Genomic DNA, 20,944 nt, shown 5'->3' with positions numbered 1-20,944 from the left:
TTTCTTATGCGATGACGACATCGCTGGATCGCTTTACAATTTTGTATGGGCCTTCCCAGATACACTGAAGTTTTGCTGGAAAACCTTTCCGCCTGTGAGCGTTGTATACCGGTACCAAATCTCCCTCCAGGAAACCTTCCCAATTTTTGTCCTTTTTGTACCTGTTTTTCATCTTACTATGCATGGTTTTTGTGGGCTGTCTCACATTGTGCCGTTTGGCAAATGGAACACCTTCAAGAGCTTGACCGATCGGCTTTGCATTGGCAATGTGGATTGGATATTTCACAACAGTAATGCGTCATGGCTTGCAACCATTTCCTACATTCTTTTAGAGAAGTTCCATTCTTTCAGCATTTATTTTGTTTTTTCAATGCGTGTTTTCCCTGCTGTTACGTTAGGCTTTGAATTGCAATTCGTTGCTGGGATGTTTTTCGTGAAGTTCATTTTATCGCAAATGAACTCATCTTTCCTCTTTTAAAAATTAGTATAAGTTAAAAAAATGATGGTGAAATGAAATATAGCTTGAGTACGAAATACTCGTGAAGTTCAAGTTTTATGTGTAACCAAACACGTGTACGATATAAAATTTGTATTTTTAAATTACTTAATTAGGGTTCACCCGGTTTAAAGTTAACACACGATACACATCATTAACACGCCAATAAGATATCGATAACAGTCGAATAGAGACCGATAAACGTATGATACAATATCGATTATTTTTTTTAACACACCGTAACAAATTTGTAAAATCGCAAAAGTTTTGATATATCGATAATATTCTGATAAATTATCGATCAATTTTCGATAGTAAATCATTAATACATCGATACGTTTTTTGTGAAAAAATTATAACTTTTCGATAACACTTTGATAACTTTTAGAAAAATGTATTAGTTTTCGATAACAAACCTATAACTTGTCGATAACAAACCGATAACTTGTCTATAAGACATCGATAATTCATGGATAAAAAAAATAAAAAATAAATGTAAGGCCCGATAACCTCCGAAGAGATCTAAGGCCGAGCTTCTCTTCCAATTTACGTCGTGCTCCTCTTGATTTTCCCTACAAATTGGCCGGACGGGACCTGCATGTTTTATGTCGACTCCGAACGGCATCTGTACGGCAGATGAGTTTTCACTTAGAGCTTTTCATGGCAGACTTACACCCGGAACGCCTCCCAAACACTGCCGAGGGGCGACCCCGCTTAGAAAAATTTTGTTCTAATTGAAAAACCTTATTTTCTTTCTGGGTGTGAACCCAGGGCATACGGTGTGGTAAGCGGAGCACGCTACCATCACACCACGGTGGCCGCCAGTCATTGTTATTAGTAGCAAATTTATAACACTTCGCTCCGCAGGATGACCGGTTTTTGAGTGGCTTCCAGCGGAGCTTGAGTGTAGAATCTGGGATTTCTCGAAGAACGCGAGCACCTTAGAAATAGATGACAACGCAACATGGTGGCACAGGAAACTTTGTATTTAAAAAACTCATCCGAATATGGAAAATTTCGAAGTAACTTTCCGATAACCTGAAGGTAGCTTAGAACCCTATTAAAATAAGGGGTGTGGGAGAGGGATCATGACATTTCAATTTCTTTAGAAAATGCACAGAATAGGGACATTTTGGGATTGATTATTAATAAATTCTACAAAAGGAAACAACATTTTTGCTAGGTGACGGCCGAGCCAAGAAAGTTAAAAAAATTTTGGGAGATTTAAATTTTGTGATCGGTTTCTAATAAACTTTCCGATGAGGTAGAGGTAGAATTGAAGGATGAGGTAGACTTGAAGCTTAAAATATGGATTAACATAATGTTTACCTGGGAGCAACCGGGATCTATATTTTTAGAAAAATTTATGGATCGGATGCAACCATGTGGCTAATTTTGGAGATACCATTGAGCTACAAACTTAATATTTAGAAATCAAACATGTGTTTGTGCCACCCATTGTAATTATTTGTAAGCGTGGCCCGCTAATGCAGAAAAGTGTTCTGCGCTCTCAATTTCGGGGCGTTCTGCGATAATTTTTTTGGTTTTTAGGTAGTATTTTTCAACAGAAGCAATATTTTCTATTTTCGATTTTAGACTAGCGGTCCTGGGCTCAAAACACACATTTTGATATCCCCCCGACGTTTATCAAGAGTTTCATGCTGATGTATAGAAAAATACTTGTTTTACTGTTGAACCGGTCAATTTAGAGTCAACGATCTTAGATAATTTAATTCAAGAGCAATGGATACAAGTTTACAGAAATCTTGAATTGGCTTGAAATACAGTTGATTTTACAAGCTTTTTTCTTTCAATGTATAAAGGTTATGAATGTGCAAAAGAAATATTCTGCTTGAGTAAAAATATGTATTAGACGCACAAATGTAAGCGCAGTTAAAGCAGCGAAGCATATTGGCAGCTTCTGTGTAAGTAGCTGAGAAATTCCTGCTCAATGCCGTATATTTGTCTACCAATAGTTTCATACATAAATTAATAAACCCTTCGGTGTGGGGCTAGACAGTACTTAAGCAACAGTTCTCTAATAACTAATCAAGATGGAGGTGAATAAGCATAATTGACAGATCCCCATCTGGCAGTCGACAATACAGCCAATATATGGATTTAAATTTATAATGAAAATCATACATACATACTAATGTACGTGTGAACTTGTAAGTCTTTTAGAATCAGAGGCGTATCCGAGCTTGAACAAAGAGCTTTTTTAGAAATAAAAAATGGTTTAATGCTGTGGGAATTTTTGTTCGGTGAAAATAGTTTTAAACAAAAATTCGTTGAAATGTATGAAAACTTGTTCTTACTTTATCGTTACACAAAATTAGTTTCAAACCAACACTCTTCGTAGAGTTAATAATCCGAACAGAAGTGTTTCAGGCATTTAGAAGAACAATTCCAGAATATGTACTTTATTAGGTATCGATGGGATTATTCAAATGCCGCCAAAAGGTTTTATCAAGGTCAAGCTCACCAAACTTGCTGATTTGGCATTGAAGCCAAAAACGTTTATAAAATCGGATTAACTTTTGAGAGCGTTCATCATTAAATTTTCTTCCATACACGCCAAAGGTATCGTGAAGAGGAGTGCAAGTTTTCTGCAAAACTTTTCTCCCGAGCACTGTCATTGCGTCCATGACTACCAGCCATACATAAATATATATGGAAAGCCTGTCTTTATCACAGGTTTTTTACCAAGTAAACTAGAAGACCCGGCAGACGTTGTCCTGCCCTAAATTTGGCCTATCTGCATACATTGTAATAAGCTTTTCCGTCTGAATCTCCCCCCCCCCCCCCCCCCCCCCCCCGCCCCTCTCTTCACTTTTTCCTAATCCATTTATTCACTCCTTCCTCAGTCTCTTTCCCTTCATCTATCTCCATATTCGTCTCATTCTATCTCTTTCTCAATCTCCTTCTCCTTATCTCTTTTCTCTTCTCTCAATTTCTTCTTATTCTTCTGCATCCCTTATTGCCTGTCCGTATGTCTCAGTCCCAGTCCCATTCCGAGTCTCAGTCCCAGTCCTAGTCCTAATCCCAGTCCCAGTCCGTCTCGGTATAATATATTACTCTGTACTAAAGCACCCATCAACAGCTTTCATTTGATATCTATATTGTATAAACACTGCCTAGGCATTCACTGGCCCACGTCTTGGCCTATACCTCGAGACCCTAGTCACCCAGGGGTATGAAAAATACCCTCTGCTAAAGCACTCATCCACAGCTTTTATTTGATATCCATATTCTATAAACAAACTCTAGGGGTACCCGGGTCCGCGTTTTGGCCTATATCTCGAGGCCCTAGTCACTCAGGGGCATGAAAATTACCCTCTAATAAAGCACTCATAAACAGCTTTCATTTGATATCCATGTTCTATAAACACATTCTAGGGGTAACCGGGTCCACGTTTTTGCCTATATCTCGAGACCCTAGCCACCCAGGGTATGAAGATTACCCTCTACAAAAGCACTAATCAACAGCTTTCATTTGATATCAATATTCTATAAACACATCCTAGGGGTATCCGGGTCCACATTTTGGCCTACAGCTCGAGACTCTACTCACCCAGGGGTATGAAAATTACCCTCTACTAAAGCATTCATCAACAGCTTTCATTTGATATCCATATTCTATAAACACACGCTAGGGGTACCCGGGTCCACGTTTTGGCCTATATCTCGAGACCCTAGTCACCCAGTCACCTATCCTATATTTCAAGTTAGATCAAAATACACACGGGGTGCAAAACAAATTCAAAATCGGTTCAGTAGTTTAGGAGTCCATTGGCCTCAATTGTTTTTTATATATTAAGATTACCTAGTCAGTTAACAGAAACACATTCTTGGCAACAACAAAGATGATTTCTAGGCTGATTACGTTTTTGCCATGAACTCGCAATTAATGCCCTTGTAACTGCTTTTTTATAGACGGTGAGTGAGAAGAGAGTGAAGGGTACAGGTATCTGCAACAAAACCTTTTAATTTAAAAAACGTTTTATTTCATATAATCACTAATCAGGCTAAATTTGACCCGACATATTTTAATGGCATGGATTTTGAGTAGCTTATGAAGGTTAATACCGGGAGGTCATGGTTTATCAAGTATCTGCACCGGCGTAAATGGTACTGCAAAATACTTAATATTGTGACGAATATTAGCACCTCTGTGCTGTTAGTATAATCAAATAAATAAAAATAAAATAAATTTAAGGCGCGATAACCTCCGAAGAGATCTAAGGCCGAGCTTCTCTTCCAATTTGCGTCGTGCTCCTCTTGATTTTCCCTACAAATTGGCCGGACGGGACCTACATGTTGTATGCCGACTCCGAACGGCATCTGCAAGGCAGATGAGTTTTCACTGAAAGCTTTTCATGGCAGAAATACACCCGGAGCGCTTGCCAAACACTGCCGAGGGGCGACCCCTCTTAGAAAAATTTTCTTCTAATTGAAAAACCTTATTTCTAAAATTTTGATGTTGCTTTGCCCGGGGTGCGAACCCAGGGCATACGGTGTGATAGGCGGAGCACGCTACCATCACACCACGGTGGCCGCCAAGTTAGTATAATCACAACAACAAATACAGTGAGCAGCCAAACTTATATACATGCACACACATAACCAGCAGCTCGAAGCGAAGAGATAGCTCACACACACACGTGTAGTCATCAGCAGAAGTTGTTACTCATACATGCACACGCATATAGCTCAATTACTAAGCAGGAGATGCAACAGCTCTAGAAGGTGAAACGTCTAGACCTTAGGAGAAATATTCGTACGAGGCAACAGAGAGTATAAAAGCAGCGGCAATAAAATAGGAGCATAAGGCTAGACTTACATTTTCTGTTCCATGCAAGTAGCCTTACTCAACTAAGTCCCTTACGATCTTGATATCGCGGTCAAAGTGTCTTGAAATTTAAATATTTGAGAAAACTACGCCTATGTAGACGTTCATTCACAGTATATATTCCTTTGTTAACCGGTAATTTTGGATATTCAATCCATCTAACAGGTACATATGTATAGACATTAATTTGGTTGTTGGAGCAAATATATACAAAATTGCAATATGTGGTCATTACTACGCACTGTTGATAACGTCTGCGGCTTATTAGCTAGAAAATACAATCTGTGTGAATGTGGATATGTGCATATTTGGCTTAGAGAGGCCGAATATCAAATTTGTATCACACACTTTTAGGCACAATGAAAGCTTACACCGGAAGGATAACGTCGTCAAATTATAACTGAAACAATATGTGTAGGAGGTCCAGTAAGTTGGGCGTCAATTGGAGCGAAGCTAATCCAATTCAATTAACCTTATGAATATGTGTGTGTGTGTTTTTGTAAAGTGTCAGCAAAGAAGGCATACAATAAGAGAAATGAAATTACGCGTTTTAGGGCATTGAAGACGAGCTGCGAGGTTGCTATCAATATAGACACTGAAATGTTAATTCCTTTGTTTGCTTTAGATAATATTTGTTGATTGCATACGCAAAATCTAACGGTATGCTTACCTAGCTGAAGATGTGATTGTTAGGCGGTCATTTGCCACATTTGAATTGCGTTGTCGCTTTTGTTGTAAATGTCACGCACAGAGACTGGCAAGTATTTGTGTACCAGCAAACAGCTGCTGGTTATACAGGAAATCGTTTTATGTTGTTGCATGTTGCGTTGCGCGTACAGGTGTATTGGTGTGCAACATCATTTGTATGCAACAAATCAATTGCTAGTATGCTTGCAGGTTTGTTGTTGTAGCAACAATGATTAACGGCATTGCATATTTGATGGCCGCGCATTTAGGCATTCACCTAAATATATTTTCAATTGCGCAAGTAAGTGGTTACACATGTACTAGAGGTTTACGCCGATCACTTTATCGGCGGCGGCGGCGTAGCTCTATTATATACCGGCGGCGGCGGTGGCGGCGGTGGCGGCGTAGGCGGCGCGTCGGCGTACGCCGGTGTTCTTACTTTAAAAGCTTGATTTTTCTATTTAAAAAAAATAATATTTAGGAAAGTTTTTGTTTATATGTATTTAAGGAAATCAACGTGTTGGCCATTTCGGAAAGATCCGGGGTTTTTGCATCAAAATCTCGCAGACCGTTCAAAAATTTTCAGCAGTAGCTCCTTGCGAAGGGATTGTCCCTCGTTCGCATGCTCCAGAGAGGCTTCGAACCTAACCCCGGTCTTTGAAATTGGTACTGCTGCGTCTGCTGAAAAGAAATAGAGATACATAAAATAGTCACACCTTTGCCTGTATATCTCGTGCAAAGCGTAGTATCACCTAAACTCCTAATAATCGTCGCGAACACAATTTCTTTAAATCATTTGTCGCTCCTTGGCGGACACGCATAAAGGCGACTTAGGGTTGCTATGAATGGTCTATTAATACTCATGAATATCGTGGCACAGGGCGCCTCCAGTTTTTTCGGCTGTTTTTAAGAGCTAAAATTTCCGATGTGCGAACAGTAGGAATCCCTACCACCAGTCGCTACCACGCCTCCTGAGCCTCACACCATATGCCAGTACAGAAGCTATACGACTGCGACTTCGAACTCATACCTTCGTCGACGTCACTTTCCTAGAAGCTCTAGGTGTAGCTCCGAAGACTTTCCAACGGATGCTTTTCTTGTGCTATGCTGCCGAGCTACACTTTGAAACGTTAGGGAGTGACTATTCGGCCAAAGATGCCGCCCTCGAAATCATAAGCAGTCTAAGTGGATGTCATTGCGTCATGGGTGAAAATCCGTATAATCCTCGGCGCATCTACATAATTAAAATTTTACAAGAACCTTGGATAAAATTTTTAAAATGTAGGCCAAAGATTGCAGACGTTTGTGTTCACAACATTGATTTCAATAGTTTTCGTTAAATCAAATTTAGAATGAAAGTCGACGGATTTTAAGTTGAAAGTTGTTAACTACTGTTTTCCGCCCTTACGATATAGGAGCTCATTATGGATGACCGCGTAGCTTCAGTTTTCAGACAAGTTCAACTGTCCACTACGTTAGGGTAGTATCACATACGGTCATTAGTTCCACTGTCTTGGGAAAGCTTTTGCTTCACCACTTTGAGTGTTCTTGCGAAGGACAAAGCCTCACCTGGTAGATATATGTGCCTACGTATTCCCAATTTTAAAAGGAGCCGTAACGTGTAGGTGATATTTAAACTTGGTTGATAGGCTATAATCAATGTGATTCACTCCAAGGGACTAGTTTTGGATAGGCTCGCCGCTTTAGGAAATGTCAAACCGGGAGACTTAGGTGTTGAAGGATGAAGTGTGAAAATCAAAATTAACATTTCATATGCTATTGTATAGTTTCGCAAATAAACAACAGATGTTTGAATGCAAGACTTAGTGATTTTTCAAACCCTTCTCATAAGTACATATATCCTCAACTTAAGTATGAGGTAAGAATAATTTCAAAGGAGTGTTTATGCCCCTAGAACCTACTAAAGGATTTTGCATCACTGATTTCGCTTATTCTTGAGGGCAGTTTAAAAACATGTTCGCCTTGAGTCATTTTATTTGAATTAATTTTTCATTACTTTTTTTTTCAAAAATGCAAAGTGAGCATATAAATTTATTTTATAACTTTTCTTTTAGTATTTTGTTTTAATAACTTGGTGAATTGGATGTTGGAAAGTCCGTGTTAAGCTGACGTCGAAAGCGCCTGTTATTTTAAATAACTTTTGAATAGTTATAAAGAGTTAAATTTCGCAATTAGTTTCTTATAACTGGCAGTGATGCGCATCCGTTGATACCACTTTCGACCATATCGGACCAATTTTAGAGATGAACAATAAATGGCCTAAACTGTCTTAAACGAGTAGAAAATATAGTAACGCGCCGGACGCCGCGCCGCCACGCCGATATTTTTGACATTCGGCGGCGGCGTGCGAAAACGACCAAAATCTGCGGCGACGGCGGTGTTAATCGGCGGCGTATACCTCTAACATGTACGTACATGTTTATGTTGTTTGTTGTAATTTCGTTGTTCTTTTTTTGTAACAACATAAACGCTGAATCATTCGCCCATTGCTTTGTGCAACTTAATTGTAGCGAATTAAATATTAATCCGTGGTTTTGCCAGTGTGGCGAAGACTTGTCTGAGTAATTTATGTTATAGTTGTTGATGTCATTAGTTTTGTTGTTGATATTAATAACTTAAACAGTTCTTTTTAGTTTTACTTAAGTTGAACCTCTTCAATCGTTTTGATATTTTTTGTGGAAACCGCTGCAGACGTAAGAATACCAAGTAATGGCGTCAAAGGTTGGGTGTTACCGAACATTATATTAGAGCTTCTATCGCACAGTCATTTAGTGTCAGTTTTTTGCACTCAGTATAATCAACACTGGGCGTGTTTATAAATTGATTTTGCCCAAGTTTATCAGCGATATTCCTCCTTATAAAGGAAATCAAGGTACCGATTTTTCACTGGGCTCAATTCTTTTTCCACTATAGCTTCCAAATTTCGCACAATTTCTCCGGAAAAATTAAAAAGTTACCACGTGCTGATGCAACACGTTGCCAAAGCTTAACTCGGTATTCTTACTTCTGCAGATAAAAAAGGTTACGGAAAGACTACCAACCGAGTTATGGGCTTGTTATCACCCAGTCATCATCGTCTTGTTGGTTACTTATCGGTATGTTATCGGCGGGTCACAGTTTTGTCATCGATTTTATATTTAAATTTCATCGGTATCTGTTAGTGATAAGTCAGCGATAACAAGTTGATAGCATTCCGATAGCAAATTTATAACACTCTAACAAGCAATCAATAATTATACCTTTCATGAAAATTAAATGGTATATTAAGTTTGTCATGAATCTCAAAAATGTAAGTCCTTAAAAGGGAAGAGATAGACACACCAATAAGTATACCGACATTATCAGGATGATGAGCTGAGTTGATTTAGCCATGACCGTCTGTACGTCTGTCTGATGCAAACTAGTCCCTCAATTTTTGAGATATCTTGATAAAATTTGGTGGGCGGGTATATTTAGGTGTCCGATTAGACAAATGTTGGAACCGGCCTGATCGGACTACTATAGCATATATCCCCCATACAACCGATTCTTCAGAAAAGAGAATTTTTGTCATATCTTCCTCAATTTATCAGATTGAAGCTTCAAACTTCCCCTTATGCTTTGGTATATTGCGCGTATTGTTGTCTGAAAAAATGGATAAGATCGACCGTACATATAGCATATATTCCCCACAAACGATTGTTCAGAAAAGAAGCTTTTCATTATTTACGCCCGATTCTAACAGCTAACAGCTTCTAATTTAACCAAATGCATATGGCATTCATTATTGTCTGAAAAAATCGAAGAGATCGGTCGTATATATAGCGTATGCCCCCCACAACCCCCTCCCTCCCACCAATTTCCTGCCAACCTCCATTTCCTCTCTTTTCTTTTCTACTTAACGAGCTATTTTTGCAATTCGATTATCAAGGATTGCGTCTATTTCAGTAAAATATCAGTGGTCAACTAATCTCTCTCACTAATCTGTCTGCATTATGTCACAGCAGCCACCAACAGCAGCAAATCGTCATAACAATAATGGCAGCGCCCACGGAAAAACAACAGAAACTTTTATGAATCTATAACGAAAACCCAACTGTTAGTAATAAATCTAGCAATTTCACATTTTGTTGGCATACGAAACGGCGCTTAAAATTTCAGCGACAGCAACAAAAAAAAACACAAACAAAACGCAAATGGAAAATAAATTGCAAACAAGTAAGGAAGGCTAAGTTCGGGTGTAACGGAACATTACATATTCAGCTGCCAAATTTCAGCTTGCAAAACTTTTAAATTACCTTCTTTTAAAAGTGGGCGGTGCCACTCCCATTGTCCAAAATTTTTATAATTTTCTATTTTGCGTCATAAGGTCAACCCACCTACCAAGTTTCATCGCTTTATCCGTCTTTGGAAATCAAATATCGCACTTTTTCGGTTTTTCGAAATTTTCGATATCGAAAAAGTGGGCGTGGTTATAGTCCGATTTCGTTCATTTTAAATAGATATCTAAGATGAGTGGCCAGGAACTTAAATACCAGATTTCTTTAAGATACCTCAAAATTTACTCAAGTTATCGTTTTAAGGACAGACGGACGGACGGACGAACATGGCTAAATGAATTTCTTTTTTCGCCCAGATCATTATACCTTTCATGAACATGAAATGGTATATTAACTTTGGTCCGATGTTTGTAACGTTGAGATATATAGAAGATAGACTCACCATTAAGTATATCGAATTGACGAACTGAGTTGATATAGCCATGTCCGTCCGTCTGTCCGTCTGTCTGTTTGAACGCAAACTAGTCCTTCAAATTTTGAGATATCTCAATGAAATTTGACACAAGGATGTATTTTTGTATTATATCAGACATTTGTCGGATCCGGTAGGATCGGACCACTATAACGTACATATATCTTCCATACAACCGATCGTTTAGACGATTTTGTTCATTCTTGCCGCAATTTAAAAAGTATAAAAGTGAAAATCGGTGATATATATTCTAATATATCATAGAAGATAACCTGAAAAAATCACTTTGATCGGAGCTATATATAATATATATCCCATAAAACCGATCGTTCAGATAGAAAGATTTTTGGCCATTTCTCCCTTAGTTTCCAATATAAAAACGTGAAACTTGGTGATATATATTCTAATACATCATAGAAGATTTCCTGTAAAAATCATTTCGATCGGAGCTATATATAATATATATCCCATACAACCGATCGTTCAGATAGAAAAAAATATGGCAATTTCTCCCTTAATTTCCAATATAAAAACGTTAAACTTTGTGATATTTATTCTAAATATCATAGAAGATTTCCTGAAAAAATCATTTCGATCGGAGCTATATAAAATATATATCCCATACAACCGATCGTTCAGATAGAAAAAAATATGGCAATTTCTCCCTTAATTTCCAATATAAAAACGTTAAACTTGATGATATATATTCCAATATATCATAGAAGATTTCCTGTAAAAATCATTTCGATCGGAGCTATATATAATATATATCCCATACAACCGATCGTTCAGATAAGGGGGTTTTTTGCCATTTTTTATTTTATATTTATCTTAAAAATCGTTTAGGTATGTACATCTATATATTTCTTATCTTATACATCCGATTATTTGGAGACTACGAACGGGATAAGATTATTGTTCAGCCCCATTCATGAAAGGTATGAAGTCTTCGGCACAGCCGAAGACAGTCCCGTCCTTACTTGTTTTGATATATTGAAGTCTATATCTATCTCGATTAGTTTATGCCGTTACGGGTTACCGGTATGCGAACAAAATTAATATACTCTGTGAGCTCTGCCCAGCTGAGTATAAAAATGGGTGGAGAGAGGTTGATTGGAGTCAGTGCGCGAACTTAGTTCTTGCACATCCAAATCACAAGCGAGTAATGCGAAAGCATGTGCTCACAATTAAAAAAACAACAACAACAAAAATTAACAGCAAAAAAAATAACGGCAGCATTATGTTGTTGCAATCGAGCGTGTCGCATACAATGCCACAGCCACCAACGCTAAACAAATAAACATTTAAATACCTAAGTACGTATGTATATACATATGCATGTGCGGGTGTGTGTGTATGTAAAAGTGTACATAAAAATGCCAAAATGTCGCAACCATGAAATTTATTACCACACAAACGGGAACAACATTTGCATTTGTTGCAAAATTCTGAGGCATTGCTTTCATGCCGCATGCCGCATGCCGCATGCTGCACAATGTGCATGTTGCAGCGACACAGATGTGGTTTGTTGCGTCTAGCATGCGATGCGTTTTATTTGTGCGCTGAAATATGTCGACGACGATTTATGTTTGTATGGCTGTTTGTTTACAAAAGTATTGCAGGCACTATGTTGCTGGTTTATGTTGTTGCTGTTGTTCGTTGTTGCTATTGCAAATTAACAGTATGCATTTATATGACTTTGACAACTAAATTTTTAAGCGGAAGAGCATTTTTTATTTGTTATGTTACTATATTGGTGTTTGTGTTGTTGTAGCAAAATTGTTGTTTATCGGCGCGTAAAATTTATGTTGCCTTCTTTATACTCATTTATTGCCCTCACTTTGTAAACACACTTCAAAGAGTTTGTAAAATATTGCTTTTGTAATTATAATTAATTCGTAGAAAAAGTGTGAAATGCGAAAATTAAAGCGAGCTCAGTAATTTTGCAGGTAAATTTAGTCACTGCATTTTTTCTTTCTGTACGGTTTTAGATAAATTCGAACATAAATTAAAACTGTAAATGTAAGTACGGGACTGTATTTGGGTGAGCCGCGCACCTTATAGCTCTTATGTATGCAAATCAAATTTAGTCTGATTGAAGTTTTAGGACCTTTCCCTGTGCTCCCTTTCAGCATCTGTTAAACTTGTCATAACTGTACATCCATTTTGCTCGAATCAGCCCAACAATTTATGTGTTTTCATATTAAATGAACTAAATTCCTCAAGGAGGCTTCCTTTCCCAAAAATAAACTCAGTGCACAATGAGCGTTTCGCCGTGAAAACGAGGGCAACTTAAGCATGGCATGTTCTGGGTTTTCTAATTCGTTGGGTTGTAGTTGGTTGGTTGCTCACGGGACGCCATTTCGATGCACATTTATCCTGGAACCAATTACTGATGTTCTAGTATGGATAGTCAGTACTCCTATCCAACTATTTAGTGCGGCTATTGAACCTGCTGATATTTGTTACAGTGCAATAAGCTACTTCCTTAAGTTGCAGCAGCACACAACTGACATAGTTAGAAACCTAGTATGTATGTGCTAGAGCGGGGCATTCACACAGGTAGTGCGCGACTGTCTCTTTGCTGCCCTCTTCGCGCATGCGGGCCAAGTGGCCAGCGTCCCGTGGTTGTCACAGTGATCCTAAAGATTTCTTTCCTTGACTTATTTAGTAAATCCTCTGTTCTCCTACTATCGTTATTTGGTCAGGTTTGCTTGGTTACCTTACAGGCGTCCCGGGACTACCAGTTGGAGACTTCTAACACCTTGAATCTGCTATGTATGTTTCTCTTGATTCATGTAAGTAGATGATACATCTCGAACGCATTCGCAGCCTCCAGCAGTGCCCCTGTCCTTGCTAGTTCGTCTGCCTTGTTATTGCCCTCGATGTTTCTGTGACCAGCTACCCACATAAACTTTATCCTTCTCCGTGGAACAGAGTGGAAAGAAAGTATCATTCTCCATCTTACGCTTATGTGGTCGTAATTTCGCTCAAGCCATTGCGCTATATTCCGGGCTAGTGTCACGGTCCAGGTGGGTCAACTTAGATCTGTGTCAGACTGGTGCTTTAGAATCCGCTTCGGGGTGCTCCTTAAAAATTTGATTTAAGTAAGCGTATACGCATATTATTCCCAATGGATAAAGTGATTTCATTCACAGCCCGCTTTGAGCTCACCAACATCACTTCTGCTTATTGCTAGCTATTACCAGCCTAACATACGTCGGCCATACCTTTATTCTTCTACTTGGCATTTACAAACAATGTCTTTCGAATATCAGAATATTTGTGCGTATCCTCAGATGTAAATTTCTGGAATATTATCATACATCGCATTCCGTAGCCTTGATGCTAGGACAGATATCTGAGGCACGCTGCCGTTTAAGATTTGCTTTCGTTGTACCTAAACCATGTCAAAGTGGGTAGCTTCGCGAGTAAGCAGGTATGTCAAAGCTTAGCAGCAGATTTACTGTCTTTCTTGAGCAAAAGTATTTGATGGTTCCATGAGCGAGCAAACACGCCTCCTTCCATAAACATAGGTATTTGAAAAAATCAGTAAAACAGTGCATTCATTAACAGTAAATCTATGTTCAGCATTTCCTGAACTGTAGTTTGTAAAATCTCCATACCTTCTTCGTTTTAGAGTACGTGGGTTGCTATATTTTCTGTCGTTTCATTTTTGGCCAATTGGCTTTAACCAATCACCAAGGATCAATATCAATTTCATCCATTAGTATCTTAAAGCAAGCTTGTGTGATGGACTTTTCCACGACTTCTGCTCATGTTATAGAGTGACCTAATTTTTTAAACCCACAGTATTCCGCAAGCATCCTTCGTATTGTAGTATTATTCTGAAAAGTTATAGCTTCAATCTCCTTCGTTGTAGTTCGTTAGATGCTACCTTAGTGTAGTTTCCCCTAGGTCTTTGCTGACAGGTTTGTTTGGTGTGTGGAACAGTGCATTTTTCGCTTGTCCGTTTGGGACTTCTAGCCCCAGAGGTGTAAGCCTTTTAAAGAGAGCTCTTCCTTTGATGTTGGCTTGACTACTTTCCCATACAGAGAACTCTTCCTTCAAGGCTCCATATATTTTGAGCTTGTATTAACGCTATGGTGATTCGAAACTTTCATACGCAAACTCCCTGATGGTAATGCTCAGAAATGCTAAGGAACTAAAAATTAATATTTCATGGATTTTAGCTCACTTGATTTCGGCAGCCCACGGTGTCATCTTTTTCTAAGAAAGATTTCTTTCTGGTCTCCAAATTAGGGCTTTCCCACCTGCGTGCGAGTGTCATCCTTTACTATTCAGAGAGTACGATTGTGTCAAATCCTCTTTAAAAAAAGCACTGGAGTCGTTTGACATTGGTTTTAAATAGATCTGCAACAATCTCATGAAGCGCCGCATGTTTTCCGCTACATAACGCACATTTCGGATCGTTTGAGTAGCGCACGGCCCTTCTGACTGTAGTTTTGGCATAGGTTAGACGTATGATGATCTGTTGGCATTTCTGAGCTATATATTTGTACGTGGGACTACACCTATAGCAACTTTTATCTTGCTTCATTCGGTTGGACACCTATCCTACACAGTATTTTTTGGCGTTTAGAATAGATATCATCGGCTACAGGATGTGTCGTTCTGCGCTGTATAAAAACTTTGCATGAAAATTTACTAATTCTGCGCCCTTTAAAGCTACATTGCTGATGGAGTGAGTCGCATATCCCATGGGGTGTTGTAATCTCACCGAGGTCTCTATACTGTAGTATTACTATTTAAGACTTTGCTGTTAACCTTGCTGATTCTTTAGGGACTGTGTCAATCCCCTGTTTTGTAGGCTGTAATTTTCCTATACTTCTGGTGATATTGGCAAAACAACTTGTGTTCTTGACTTCAATTCGAAGAATACATTTTAATCCATACTTGCATAAGTGACAAACTTTTCATCTTATGAGTGGCTCTGATTGCGGTTCTGTTGAGAGCATCACGTTCTATGGGTTTATGTTATCCTGCCAGTACTTACTTATGACAAAAGCTGTCGTTGCCCTAATTCTACTGAGTAACTAAACTAGTACAAGGAAATCCTAATTACTAAGCAACCATAAGCCGATAAAGTAAACAACCCAAAACAAGCTTACCACTTCAACATTTACCAGAATACATCAACATCATCAGCTGCACCACAACAACAACAACAATGAACACTTCATCTGCATATTGGTATGATACTCCATACCAACAAAGTAAGTGCAAAGTTGAACGCTCACATTTTTTGTAACATTTCCTTATGGTGTCACATACTACGAGTTATTTACCATATTGTGAAAGAAGTTATTCCTGGGTGTTGCATAAAGTATGGAAGTTGCGACTGTATGTGTGTGTGTAAGTTAGAAGTGAGTTGCGAATTGCACCGTTGAATATTCTCAATGCAAAAATAGGACAGTTCATGTAAATTTTAGCAAATCAAACAAACTAATAAACAGTGACACTTAAATATACATTTGAATGAACCCAAAAGTTACCAAATCCCTTCGTCGCTAAAGTTGTCACGTCAACATTCAACATGAGTAACTCAACTGCAGGCATTCTCTATGTAATGTGGAAAGGAAATACTACATTTGTTTACTGTAATTAACAGAATATGAAGCTTTTAAGATATAAAGTACATAAATATGTAGATATGCGATGAAAAAGTTAAGGGAGGATGTTAAAGTAGTGAAAACGAGAGCTGCAGTAAAATGGTTTAATTCAAGTAAGTAAAATGTATCTATGCAACCGAAAATTTGCAAAAGCACACAAAGAACGAAAACAAAAAAATTCAAATTGAAATAAATTTTCAGTGCAGCAAACTGAAATTGCATTCGAAATCAAAACGAATAGTTTGCTACAGTTGAATGTCCTGTTCATCCAGCTGTCGCACTGACTGCAACACAGTGATGACTGGCGATGACTACTTTAGAAGCTTCAAATTGGAAAATTGCCTCATTTACATTGCTACGTTTACATTTACTTAGGCTCTCAGTCAAATATGGTCCACATGCAGTTTACGAGCATTTCATCAGCATTCACATACAGTGATGTTCCATGAAATAGAGCCACGCATTAAAGTCTAAACATTGCCTCGGAAATTAAAAATTTGTTGCAGTGCCCTACTATAAGTGTGACTTAAAATAGAGCCAGGAGAAAATCTCTTGCCCTTAGTTGCTGTTGCTGTTGTATTAACAATACAGACACACCCCGAAGGTTTTGGGGACTGTTAACGATGTTGCTAGTCCTTTGCAGGATGTAGCTCCGATAATAAGATTCATTTAGGTACTAGCCTGACCATCTCGGAAACGTTTTAATATGACCACATTAAACCTTCTGACATAACACCGCCATCCCCTAGTTTCATAAGGAGCTTGAGGTGGCCGCTAAATATGTCGTGTCCAGTTCTATGACGGCTTCAAGCTCCACTAAACTGTGAATAGAAATTGATTTTTGGGTAATACTCAGAAGTGTACATTATTATAGCTGACTCCTTATTTATAACTGACCCGTAATTCCCTAGTTGCTGACAGAAATTGGCAGGGAAGCGCCCTTAGTCGGACCCAAAGTTGCTTATTGTAGCGCAAATATCTGAATGCGCTGAAACTCTCCATGTGCTTTTTTTTACCAAAAGTATTTCTTTGCTCGCTTTCCTTGTTGACTCATGAGGTTGAGCTGATTATCCAGCTGAGACAATCATTTAAACTTCATGGTAAGCTCTTAATAGCATAGCGTGATTTCACTTAAAATACTATTTTATTACGAGCCGAACCCGTGCGAATCTTGCGAATCTTGGGCAACAAATATAAAAGTCTTATATCAAATATAAACAGAAATCAGCTGTTCTATCAATCAAACATCTATAAACTTACATGTGTTTGCGCTACCATCTGGCGAATGTTAGCAACTGCCGGTAATGCAGTGTTAGTTCTAATCAAATATTCACAATAGTGCCATAGTACAAATAGATTTCTGTGTGTGCTGACAATAGTTCATTTTTAACAAATTATATTAATGAAAAATAGCTAAACAACAGAACTACGACTAATAATGCCCAAAGCTCGATTATAGCACGAATCCCCATCTTTACAACCAAAAATTTATTTATAGATTTGGATTCCAAATAAGAGCGAAAAAGGGACCTGTACATAAAAACGGCAATTAGAAATAATATATAAGATAGAGCATTCCTCATACCCACTATACTATAATGGGCCTATCGCCATGTTTTGCCAAAGTATTCTAAAGAAAGTGTTCCGCATTGAAGGATGTCCGCTTTGATTTCGTATCACCAAAATATATTATACACTTGATTACCGGTCAATTAGTTAGATCCAAAAACGTAACCCTATACCTTTATTCACCAACACTTTTCTCTCATATTCTTCTTCAAGGTTATGCATAATGCTTTACAGTGGAATAGCATTTTGAGTGAAACCATACTGTGATTCGCGGAGATAATAAATCCGTCAAAACGGACCGGTCGGATGATGGTTCAAATAGTACACCATAGATGTTTTAAACTGGCCGTCACAGCTTTTAAACAGCAATCTCATTCAAAATTTACGAATAAAAGGTAAAGTGGATTTCGTAGACAGGTATCCACCCCACAAAAAGTAACCTGTCAGACCAGAAAAGTACGCATCCCTGCCAAATCCTACCAAAAGCTAGTGGATTTGTGATCCAGACATTGCTCGAAAGCTAATGAAAATAGTAGCTGATCGAAATATATTGAGCTAAACTGCATTATATTTCATCCATTTCTATTAATCTTTCCTGTCACATGACAGGACTTAAGTTAGGAAAGTGTACCTGACTCTTTTTTATGCCACAGCGACAATGATATACTTCAATGTATTTTGAATTCTCGCGATTACGTTTTGATTTGATAATTCTTATCAAATCCGAACCCTTACTTTTCAGTAAAGCCGCAGAATTATTTAATAAACAGAACAGGTATATAATACTGACCCAAAAGACGATTTCAACTTTTTGATGGGTAGGCGTCTATTCTCAAGGTACGCAGGATTAAGGTATCAAACAGATATAGATATTTAATCGAAAAGTTATCGATTATTTATCGAAAAATTAACAACATGTTATCAAAAAGTTATCGCTTTCTTCACGAAAGTTATCAATTTGTTTTTAAACAGTTGCTGATATTTTATCGAAAGGTTATCAACAAATTATCGAAAGATTGACGGAACAGAGATGTACACAGCAATTAAGAGTGCATGATCTTATATAGACCTCAGATATACATGTATGTACATATATATTCAAATCCAATATGAGATACAGAAAGGAGAAACGAATAAGCAACTATTTGAGAAGGCTGTTTGTGAAAAGTCTAGATCCTGGGAGAACAGACGAACGAGACAACTGGGAGTATGAAACCAGCCTAAGCTAAGCCATAATCAATCACTTTGATTTTAAAACGTTGTAACTACTACCATAGTAGTGTTGAAAATAAAGAACATTGTGCTCAACTGATAATTTGAGTTATTTATTAGACAGTTCCGCGATTCGAACGATAACAAAAGGTGCAGAATAATCATGAGTTTCCTAAGATGTGTTACAATATTTTATCAAAAAAAATATCGATTTCTTACAGAAAAATTATCGTTTTGCTATCAGCGTGTTATCGATTTTTTGTCTTAAATTAATAAAGTTGTTATCGAAAATGTATCGATTTTCTGTCGAGGAGTTAACGATATCGATATGTTATCGATTTACTATGGAAAAGTTATCGATTTTTTATAAAAAAGTATCAATATCTTATCAAAAAGTTTATGATTTTCAATCGAAAAAATATTGACTTCCTATTGGCGTGTTATCGATTTGTTTTCGAAATCGATTTCAAGAACATATCGATTCAAAGTGTTAGTAATTTTTTATCGGGGTGTTATCGATCTGTCATCGCCGACTCTTAGGTTTATTTTAAAAGAGATACCGATAAAATTTCAATATAAAATCGATAGCACATCTCCTTCCCGTGAATCGCAAGCTAATAAGAAAGCAATAAGAAGACGATAACGGGGCTATAACCACGTGGCTTAAAATTTGAGTGTAATTTAAAACTTTTTTGGACTACCATATAACCAAACTTATTAAAATTACAGTTCTAGTTTGTTTTGAATCTTAAACTTTGATGTTTTAAATTGAAACTGAGCCGTTTTTAATTTGAAACCAAAGCAGTTTAAAATATAAACTGAAGACAGGTTTTTCTGTTACCATGATTTGTATATCATCACTTCAGTTCAGCATTTTCAAATTGAACTCGTTAACTAAACCCTCTGACAGCAAATCCAATTTGTGCGTTGACTTTGGAAAACCGCGACATAAAAATCTATATAAAATAAAAAACACTCATAAAGGGATAGAAGGTAACGAAAAGGCCGATGATTTGGCAAAGGAGGGTGCAACACTCGCTGAGTCGACGATAAACATCCGAATCCGTTTGGGAGAAATCAAAAGGAGACAGGAGTTGCATATGATCCATCAAGCAGGAAAGGCGTGGACAAAAGCGCGGGGCTGCAAAATTTCTAAGATCATATGCAAAGCGTACGATATTAGACTGACAAAATGGCTCATATCTCTGAAGAAAGAAGACTTAAGGCTCACGATACGCATACTAACTGAAAAATGCCTTCTGGCGTCAAATGCTTATAAGTTAGGCCTTGTCAGTAACAGCAAGTGGAGGAAGTGTGAGCTGCAGGAAGAAACGCTTGAGCACATTCTGTGTTCATGTCTTGCGCTCGCCAGGTCAAGGCTGCAGATATTAGACACCGCAGAGTTGCCAGATCTCGAGGCAGCAATAAGAAAACTGCTAATATTTGCCAAGAGGACGGAGTTATTCTATAACATATGTCCTGGCACGTGATTGGTAGTCAAACAAATTCTGGTAACACTATGAACATATTCAGTCTGTGTGATGCCTTTATTGACCGGCCAGTTCAACCTAACCTAACCTGACCACTTCGGCCATGCTGATCCTCTTTCTGTATAAATTTTGGAGCGGCTGGAGCCTCGTTTGAAAAATATGAGTATATTTACACTCATATTTGTAGCAGTATATGCAGCTTTAACTTTATTTGCATTGAATTAAAGCCAATCTCTCACTTTATCATACAGGA

General features: G+C 37.9%; 1 protein-coding gene across 9 annotated transcripts in view; it reads right to left on the bottom strand.

Annotated features, from left to right (window-relative positions):
* Nucleotides 1–20,944, bottom strand: part of LOC137238021 (sterile alpha motif domain-containing protein 5-like) — an 801,561-nt gene that overhangs the window by 439,812 nt on the left and 340,805 nt on the right. The gene's annotated exons all lie outside the window — the stretch shown is intronic.

This window comes from Eurosta solidaginis, chromosome 1 (genome assembly GCF_040869045.1).
Source record: "Eurosta solidaginis isolate ZX-2024a chromosome 1, ASM4086904v1, whole genome shotgun sequence".
Lineage (NCBI taxonomy): Eukaryota > Metazoa > Arthropoda > Insecta > Diptera > Tephritidae > Eurosta > Eurosta solidaginis.
This window is presented reverse-complemented; position numbering and strand designations above follow the sequence as displayed.